Here is a 10,733-nt window from a genome sequence, read left to right on the forward strand (position 1 = left end):
GCTCCTCTGTCCACGGGTTTTCCCAGGCAAGAATACTGGAGTGGTTGCCATGCCCCACTCCAGGGGAATTTCCTGACCCAGGTATCAAACCTGCCTCTCCTACATTGCAGGCGGATTCTTCACTTGCTCAGCCATTGGAAAGCCCCGGAGCTCACCTGAGGATTTTGCAAAACATATCTGTGCTTGAGCCCCACTCCCGGATATTTGGACCCAAGTGGGCCCTGGACAGGGGTGCTTTGAATTCTTTAGGGGTTGGGGCTTTGGTGTTCAATCCTTAGTTTCCTCCCCAGCAGCAGGTACAAGGCAGGACTTTAATCACCAATCAAGTATTTGCTGAGTGAATAAGGCAAGAAGAATTTACAACCGCTCTGTGAGTCAGATACAACTGTTACCCAGCTTTACATTTGAGAACAAAGGACGTTAAGTGACTTGCCCAAGATTACTAGGAGTAACCTGAATTTAATTCTTCTGATTCTAGGTCCAGTGTCCTGCTTGTATCTGAGGGGGAAGAATGCCTGCAGAGGAAAGGTAATGCCTAGCACCGAGCCAAGAGCAGATGGACTGGAAGAATTTTCCTTCATCCCCAGTGAAGGAAAATGCCCCCTTTTGGTTATTTCAACATTTGGGGATGGACTTGTGCTCTTCTGGTCCTCTGGAAACTTTCTTGAATTTGGAAGTTTCTCCTTAAAACTCATTCTTCCTTAGATCATTCCCTATCATCTTGTTTTTAATGAATTATGAGCCATCATTTATTTATAACCCATCTACAGCTGCCTTTATGGGGCAGAAAATGAACTACTTGCCGAAGTAATTACCCTTTTTATAGACTTAGAACCAATGCTCACAGCCCATTCCTTTCTACATGGCTTTTGTGCTAGATTTCTGCTGTTTTGTTTGACCTGCCTGAATCTACTCTACACTTATTACAGATTTGTATTAGAACTATTTTTCTAACTCACAGAAAACCAGATTCTTTCTGTAACTGTAAGCATTTTTAGTAAATGACTGCTCATTTCCCAACAATAAACAGGTACCTTAAAATCTGGCACATGGGCTCAAAATCTGCTTTTCACAGGAGATATCCCTTTGGTGTACAGCTCAATCACCGAGCCAGACAGCAAGAGGTGTGGTGGGGGGTTGGGGCCTTGTAATTATTCAGCTGAAAGCAGGAAATACTAGGGCATTACTGTGCCAACAGAAAAATCACCACGCAAATTACTAGTTATTAATTTGATTCAACAGTGTATTTAACAATTAAATTTCATATTAATATCAGTAAATATGTATAGATGTATACACATAGAATAACAGAGTATTCATTCAGTCATCACTCATCATTTCTAAAATGAACTGAGTACTGTGCAAGTTACTGTTACTAGTTATTTCGCTTATAAATTTCCTTGGTACTTCAATTTTTGCTGAATATTATTACATTAGAAGGTCTAAAGACCTTCAAACACTGACCATGTCTTTTAAAAGTGATAGTAAATCAATATTTTAAAGAATAAAACTAAGAAATCCAGTAGAATTGCAATTGTCTAGCACAGTTAAGAAAAGAGATGTTGAAATAAAAATGCATTAGGCCTATTAGTCAACATTATTCTAGTATTTTGATCTCTGACCATAGCTCAGAAATTGCTAGATCTGACCTCTCACTTCTTCTTTCCATAGTAACAAGGAAAACTTTGAATGCAGTTCCAGAGTTTGCCTCATTGGATGGTAGGAAGACTTAAGATGCCATTTAGTCTATGAAGTGGTGACTTTTAAGCTTTATTCAGGGATAGTGGTTATGCCTTAAGCAGCTGTGTGACTTTAGGTGAGTCACTGAGCCCATTTTGGGCCCAGGTTTCCTTTTTGTTAAATGAAGCATCTGTGAATCTATAAGAGACAAGGAGGGGAAAGAAAGGAGTAATCTGTAGGTGGAAATAAGGAGTTACAGATCATAAGAAAGATGTGGTTGCACACAGAGAAAGTGGGGTGCCTGTCCTACCAGGCCCAGTACACATCCGGCATCTGATCTTGCCTGCCCTTCAGCAGAGAAAGGGAGGAGGAAAGAGTCAGTGAACGCAAAGGGAGAAAATGGGAAAGGAGAGGGAATAAGGATGGAGGGGGAAAGAAAATGAATGAACAAGTGCGTGAAAGAATGAACAGTGCAGGCGGGTCACCGAGTGAAGGCAAGCCCGATGGCGGAGATGTACCTTGGCAGAAGCCACAGCTGGCTGAGGGCCCGAAGCCTCGGTCCTCTTGCCGTCTTCCGGCCACTTCTCAGTGAGCCACCCGCCTCTGCTCTGCAGTCTCACGACCCTTTGGAAGCTGAAAAAGAGCTTGGTCCAAACAGACCTAGCCAGGGTATCCAACATGCCGCTTTCTCACACTATGATGACAACGTGAGTGCTCAGTCATGTCTTGACTTTTTGTGACCTCATGGACTATAGCCCTTCAGATTCCTCTCTGCCCGTGGAATTTTCCAAGGAAGAATATTGGAGAGGGTTGCCATGCCCTCCAGGGGATCTTCCCCACCCAGGGATCGAACCCGCATCTTTTGGCAGGTGGATTCTTTACCACTGAGTCACCTGGGAGCTGTTTTTCTTGAAAAATTTTAAATGATGATTGTAATTTCAAAAGTGTATGTTTGAATTACAGCACTTTAGACAGAAAAGAACTTAAACCTGATTTAATTCCACCCTTCGGTTTTATCGGTGGAGGAGACACAGATCATATTTTATAGCAGTATCCTTGGAATGATGTTTAAAGTATCTGAGGACTTCATAAACACAAGCATTCAGTGATAATGACACACTTTGTAGAGTGAAATAAAAGGTGGCCTGTTGATGTCCGTGCTATTTCACTGCCGCTTTGGTATTGAATTTCCCCAAATGGACTGCGTATGTATCAAGGACAGAGATTGTGATGAGCTGCTTCTTTCTTTTGCACGAAACATACTATGCATAAGTATGTGTATAACACTACAACCATGCAAAACACACACATGCACACACTTATAATGAACACGTGTGGGCATATGTGTATAGCACATGCACACACCCAGCCACATACCCAGACACCAGATCTGAAATACATGCGCACATATACACGTGTGTACATGTGCACATGTTTATCTGCAGACATATGTGCATACACACACATGCAGGCACACACACACGTGTGTATACCATCTAAGTTCAGTTTTCTGCACCAGTAGGTGTTAGGCCTTCCACAAACACTGCATAATCAACAAGGCCATTAGTGATTTCCCTGAACATGATGACTGTGCTTTAAATCTAAACCAACAATTCTCTGAGAAAGAAAATCCACACATACTCCTCTTGAATACCTTAACCGAGAACTAAAAAATTATAGTAGGCTCTAAAGAAAAGTCAACTTTGTAAGAAAATAAGAAAGTTCAAAAATACTGGCCTCCATCTCATCATTGGAGATCCAACCAGTCCATTTTAAGATCAACCCTGGGATTTCTTTGGAAGGAATGATGCTAAAGCTGAAGCTCCAGTACTTTGGCCACCTCATGCGAAGAGTTGACTCATTGGAAAAGACTGTGATGCTGGGAGGGATTAGGGGCAGGAGGAGAAAGGGACGACCCAAGATGAGATGGCTGGATGGCATCATGGACTCGATGGACGTGAGTCTGAGTGAACTTCGGGAGATGGTGATGGACAGGGAGGCCTGGTGTGCTGCAATTCATGGGGTCGCAAAGAGTCGGACACGACTAAGCGACTGAACTGAACTGAACTGATCTCATCATTTAACAGTATCTCTGGGGAAATTAGTCACATTTTTTAGATCTGGACATCAGTTACCCATTCTGAAGGAGGGAGAGACACCTGCTTTCTCTTAGCAAGAGAGATACAAATAATAATAACAAAAAGAATGAGCAACCTATATTCCATCAACTGCCTCCCTTCAAAGTGATACACTTTTTGTAATGTAGTTGACTTATAATATCATGTTGGTTTTAGGAGTACAGCATCAGTTCAGTTCAGTTCAGTCACTCAGTCGTGTCCGACTCTTTGCGATCCCATGAATCGCAGCATGCCAGGCCTCCCTGTCCATCACCAGCTACAGCATAGTGATTCAGTATTTTTGCAGATTCAGTTCAGCGCAATCACTCAGTTGTGTCCGACTCTTTGAGACCCCATGGACTGTAGCATGCCAGGCCTCCCTGTTCATCACCAACTCCCAGAGTTGCAGATTATACTCCCTTAAAAGTTATTATTGAACAGTGGCTATATTTCCCTGTGCTGTACGATCCACCCTTGTTTCTTATCTGTTTTCTACACCGTAATTTGTGTCCATTAATCCCATACCCCTATACTTCTAGTTTGCCCTTCCCCTACTACTTCTCCCCTTCAGTAACTACTAGTCTGTTTTCTATATCTGTGAGTCTGTTTCTGAATTGCATGAACATTCATTTGTCTTAATCACTAGTCTGCTCTAAACCTTCCAATGGCTTCCTCTCTCACTCACAATCAAACCCAAATTCCAAACAGCAGCCTTCAAGGTCCCACATGATCTGGCCTCTGTGACTCCTTGGCTCACGTCTCCCACCACTCTCCCCACCTTCTTGGCTCAGCCCCCTGATTCCTTCTTATTCTTGTGCATAACAGGGGCCCACCCCAGGACCTCTGCAGTTGCTGTTGCCTCTGCCTAGAACACCTTTCCCCAAAGCAGGCTTATAACTCACTTCCTCTCTTCTTTCAGTCTCTGCCCAAATGTAACCATCCTCTACAAAGTAGTGCAGCCTCAGCTCTCACTCTCTGTCCCTTCACCCTGCTTTATGACTTCCATAGACCTTATCACAGCCTACACTGAAATAGATTCTTCCATCTCCCCTCCCTAGACTGTAACCTCAATGAGAACAGGGACTGTTTCATTCACTCCAGGATTCCCCAGAAACCAGCACAGTGCTTGGCATGTGCTATTGAGTATTCAGTGCCAATAAGTCCCTGTTGAATGAATAAATGAACTTATTAAATATTGGCTATGTGTCAGATGCTTTTCTAAGTGCTTTACATGCTTTAACTCATTTAGTACTTACTTCATGAGTCTTGTCCTCATCTTACAAATAAAGCAACTGAGGGTCAGAGAATCCAAGATAATATGCACAGGATGACACCACAGGATAATGATACATGGTTGTCGCTGTCGTTCAGTTGCTAAGTCGCATCTGACCCCTTGTGACCCCATGGACTGCAGCACTGCCAGGCTTCCTCCCTGTCCTCCGCTGTCTCCCCGAGTTTGCTCAGATTCATGTCCACTGAGTCAGTGATGCCATCCAACCATCTCATCCTCTGTCGCCCTTTTCTCCTGCCCTCAATCTTTCCCAGCATCAGGATCTTTTCCAATGTGCCAGCTCTCTGCATCAGGTGGCCAAAATATTGGAGTTTCAACTTCAGCAGATATTCATTCACAAATTCCCTCCTCCCTGAGTTCTCTCTCTGTTTTAATCATTACAATGATTCTTCCATTTGTGGAGTTCTTGTATGCTGGGCACACTGTGAAGTACTTTACATGTATTACTTTACTTGATCCTCGAATGTAGTAGATTCCATAATTATTCCCATTTCACAGTTGAGAAAACTGGAGCACTAAGTTAAACAGCTTAACCAGCGTCCCACAGCCAGTGAATACTGGAGTCATGCTTGAACTCAGGCAGTTTGACTATAGATTTCACAAGCTTTATGACCTCATTCTTCATGTACACACTATTTAGCCCATTACATTCAGCCCCATTAATAAGAAGTGTATATCTTTCTTACCCTTACTCAGCCTGTCTAAGGTGAAATGTCTACTTCAAAGTATTTTAGCATTACTTCTATTTTTATTTCCAAAGGGTTGTTACATTTTTTGAAGAACCCAAAAACTGAGTAAGACATAGTTACCAATCTTCAAAAGCTCAGTTTATGAAAAAGAAAAAACTACAAGTGAATCTTAACCAAAGCAGACCTGGGGACAAATCCCATAAGAAAGATCTAAATTTTATGCTTATTGTTGTAAACCTGCATCTCCAGAAGGATTTCATGTCTGAGAGCTATATAAATATGTCCATTTTCTAATATATGTGCTTGTGTGCCTGTATGTGTGTATAAAATTAAAACATTAGATTGATACCCAAATTAATTTTTCTTGTTGTTCAGTCGCTCAGTCGTGTCAGACTCTTTGCGATCCAATGGGCTGTATGTAGCTCACCAGGCCTCCGGTCCTTCACTATCTCCTGGAGTTTGCGCAAACTCATGTCCATTGAGTTGATGATACCATCCAACCATCCCATCCTCTGTCGCCCCCTTCTCCTCTTGCCTTCAATCTTTTCCAGCACCAGTATTTTCCAATGAGTCAGCCTTTCACATAAATGTGGCCAAAGTATTGGAGCTTCAGTCTCAGCATCAGTCCTTCCAACGCATATTCAGGACTGATTTCCTTTAGGATTGACTGGTTGGATCTCCTTGCTGTCCAAAGGGCTCTCAAGAGTCTTCTCCAGCATCACAGTTCGAAAGCATTAATTCTTCAGCACTCAGCCTTTTTTATGGTCCAATTCTTACATTCATATGACTAATGGAAAAACCATAGCTTTGACTCTGCAGACCTTTGTCAGCAAAGTAGTCTCTGCTTTTTAATATGCTGTCTAGGTTGGTCATAGCTTTTCTTCCACGAAGCAAGCGTCTTTTAATTTCATGGCTGCAGTCACTGTCTGCAGTGATTTGGGAGCCCAAGAAAGTAAGACCTATCACTGTTTCCATTTCCCTATCTATTTTCTATGAAGTGATGGGACCAGATGCCATGATCTTGGTCTTTTGAATGTGGAGTTTTAAGTCTTCAGTAATTCAAAAACCACTAAGAAAATCTTGTAGTTTTCTATCCTAAAACTGTGAAAGATAGAGGTTGACCTAAATTTTGATGACCTCAAGAAAATGTGTCCCAGGAAACACATGTGCACTTGTGTATCTGAATTCTAATAAAAGTTTCTCTGTTTGTCTTTATTTCCCACGCAGGGTGAAAAAACAATTCCAATTATTTCAACTTTCAGATAGCCCAGAATTTGGAAAAGCAGAAGCCTTTTCTGTCATACGTTTATGAGCACGATTCCTGGAATGCAGGAGACTGAATAAATGTGTGTTGTCCTTTGTGTTCATCTAGTTCTTGCTCCTCAATATTTTGGTACACTCTGTTCAACTAAGTTTAGAATATCATTCAACACTCTTTTCAAACAGAAATCCTTAAAGCTAGATCTGAACAGCCTGATGAATTAAATAGGAAAGAAGGTTCTGTAGTCCCCACACCAGTGAAGTCCCTCAGCCCGGTACTGGGCATGTACTGGGCAACCATGCAGGTGGCAGACTGTGGGGCCTGAGGGCTCTGTGACACCAGGGAGAGGGCCTGGGCTTTGAAATCATAAAGACACAGGTTAAAAGTCTGTCACAGTAAGTATTTACCTTTGAGCATACTGTTTAACTTGCACTTCTTTGCCTTTAAGGCTAACACAAAGGTCTCTAGTAACAATGAAATGGGTGAATATAGGTAAATGCATCCAGAATAATGCTTAGGACATGGTGCCACCAAAAAAAAAGACAGAAGAAGAGCAGGAAGAGGAGATAGAAGAGAAGGGGCAAAGGAAAACAGTTATTTGTGCAAAATAAATTACCCCAAAGTGAGCAGCTTAAAACAACCAGTGCTGCTGCTGCTGCTAAGTTGCCTCAGTCATGTCCGACTCTGTGCAACCCCATAGATGGCAGCCCACCAGGCTCCCCCGTCCATGGGATTCTCTAACACTAAGTCACTTCAGTCCTGTCCGACTCTTTTCGATCCTATGAACTGTAGCCCTCCAAGCTCCTCTGCCATGGGATTCTCCAGGCAAGAATACTGGAGTGGTCATGCCCTTTGCCAAGGGATCTTTTCGACCCAGGAATTGAACCTGCATCTGTCTCCTGTGTTGGCAGGCAGGTTCTTTACCTTAGTGCTACCTGGGAAGCCCCAAACAATAAATATTTATTATCTTATACTATTTCTGTGGGTCAGGATTTGGTAGCAGCTTAGAAGGGTGGTTATGACCCAGACTTCCTCATGAGCTTGCATTAAGCTGTCAGCTGGTGCTATGATCCTTTGAAAGCTCAACTGGAGGCAGAGGATCCACTTCCAAGCTCAGTAGCATGGCTGTTGGAATGCCTCAGAAGATTTGCTTCCAGGCTCATTCACATAGTTGCCACAGGCCTTTCTTCCTTGCCATGGTCTGCCGCTCCATAAGCTGCCTGAGTGTTCCCACAGCATGGCATGGTAACTTGAAAAAGAGAAAGCCAGAGAGTGCCCAAGATGGAAGCCACAGTCTTTTTATAATATAGTCTCAGGATAATCTCAATTACTTCTACCTTGTTCTAGTTGTTGAAGCAAATCAGTAAATCCAGCCCACACTCAAGGCCGGGAGATTGATTACACAGGGTATGGGATACAACAGGAGATAGGGATACTGGGGACTATCTTAGAGAACATGTAATACACTGCTCTGTTTTTCTCCATCAAACTAGCTTTCTAAAAATTAGGAATAAAGTGCTCAGTATTGGAAGATGTGCTTGTGGTACATGCTAAGTCACTTCAGCTGTTTTGTACTCTTTGCAACCCCATGGATTGTAACCTGCCAAGCTTTGCTGTCCATGGGATTCTCCAGGTAAGAATCCTGGAGTGGGTTGCCATGCCCTCCTCTAGAGGATCTTCCTGACCCAGGGATCGAACCTCCATCTCTTATGTCTCCTGCACTGGCTGGTGGGTTCTTTACCACTAGCACCACCTGAAAAGCTCATTGAAAAGTAAAAAGATATATAATTCTGCATCTACAAGTGAAAGTGAAGTCACTCAGTCATGTCCGACTCTTTGTGACCCCACGATCTATAGCCTACGAGGCTCCTCAGTCCATGGAATTTTCCAGGTAAGAGCACTGGAGTGAGTTGCCATTTCCTTCTCCAGGGGATCTTCCCAACCTAGGGATCGAACCTGGGTGTCTGAGCCACCAGGGAAGCAACTACAAGAGTGATTCTTAATTCAGGTATCATGATATTCTGATGTATGTGCTTGTGCTTAGTCACTCATTCATGTCTGACTCTTTATGACCCCATGGACTGTAGCCCACCAGGCTCCTCTGTCATGGAATTCTCCAGGCAAAAATACTGGAGTGGGTTGCCATTCCCTTTTCCAGGGTATCTTCCTGACCCAGGGATCGAACCTGGGTCTCCTACATTATAGGCAGATTCTTTACCATCTGAGCCACTAGGGAAATCCATTCTGATGTGTATATATTTTAAATCTTTTTATCTTGATTTTGCAAATGAAGCCGAAGTTCAATTTTTAAATCACAAAAATTAAATTATCTTTGATTCTTTATAATATTTTAGTATGAAAAAATTTCAAACCAAAAGCAAAATTAAAAGGATTTTGCAGCAAACATTGATATAGCACTCATCATTTAAATACTATCATTAATATTTATCATACTTGCTTCCTCACGTACCTCTTTATCTAGTCATCCTTTTATCGAACCTTTTATCAGTCTTACTGTTCAATACATTTCAAAGTAAAGTGACGATATCAATACACTTCCCCTTAAGTACTTCAACACGTATAGAATTAACTAGAGTTTAACATTTCTTTGTGGTATCTTATGCAAATTTATATATATTAGATTTATATGCATTGAAAGGGCACATTCACCAAGTCTTAAACAATGCAAACACCTTTGTAACCCACACCCCTGTCAAGATACATGGCATCAGCATCACCTCAGAAAGTTTCCTCATGTACCTTCACAGCCCCTGTTCCCATTCCCAGAGACAACGTATTTTAAATTTTTGTACTATAAATTAATTTTGGTTACTCTAGAATTGCATATAAATGGAGTCACAGAGTATGGACTCTTTTCTGTAAGGCTTCTTCCACTTAGCATAATGTTTTTAAGACACACCTGTATCATTGTGTGTATCAGTAGATTTTAAAGGCTGAAATTAAACATTTTAAGGGCCAGGAAATTACAGATGAAAGGGAATGGTTTGAACAAAGGCCTAGAAAGACATTCCCAGTAAGCCATTTAACCTCAAGTCACATTGCACAAAAAATTGTATCTAAGGAAAGACTGACTCACTGAAATGGGAGGGATAGAAGGGTAGAAGAACACCTCAAAACGGCCCGGCTCTGCGGAGGGCGGCATCGCAGTTCTCAGTGTCATTCAGCTCAGCCCAGTCGCTCAGTCGGTCCGACTCTTGGCGACCCCACGAATTGCAGCAGCCAGGCCTCCCTGTCCAGCACCAACTCCCGGAGTCCACTCAGACTCACGTCCATCGAGTCGGTGATGCCATCCCGCCATCTCATCCTCTGTTGTCCCCTTCTCCTCCTGCCCCCAATCCCTCCCAGCATCAGAGTCTTTTCCAATGAGTCAACTCTTCCCATCAGGTGGCCAAAGTACTGGAGCTTCAGCTTTAGCATCAGTCCTTCCAAAGAAATCCCAGGGCTGATCTCCTTCAGAATGGACTGGTTGGATCTCCTTGCAGTCCAAGGGACTCTCAAGAGTCTTCTCCAACACCACAGTTCAAAAGCATCAATTCTTCAGTGCTCAGCCTTCTTCACAGTCCAACTCTCACATCCATACATGACCACAGGAAAAACCATAGCCTTGACTAGACGGACTTTAGTCGGCAAAGTAATGTCTCTGCTTTTGAATATACTATCTAGGTTGGTCATCA

The sequence above is a fragment of the Oryx dammah genome, unplaced genomic scaffold (genome assembly GCF_014754425.2).
Source record: "Oryx dammah isolate SB20612 unplaced genomic scaffold, SCBI_Odam_1.1 HiC_scaffold_21, whole genome shotgun sequence".
Classification (NCBI taxonomy): Eukaryota; Metazoa; Chordata; class Mammalia; order Artiodactyla; family Bovidae; genus Oryx; species Oryx dammah.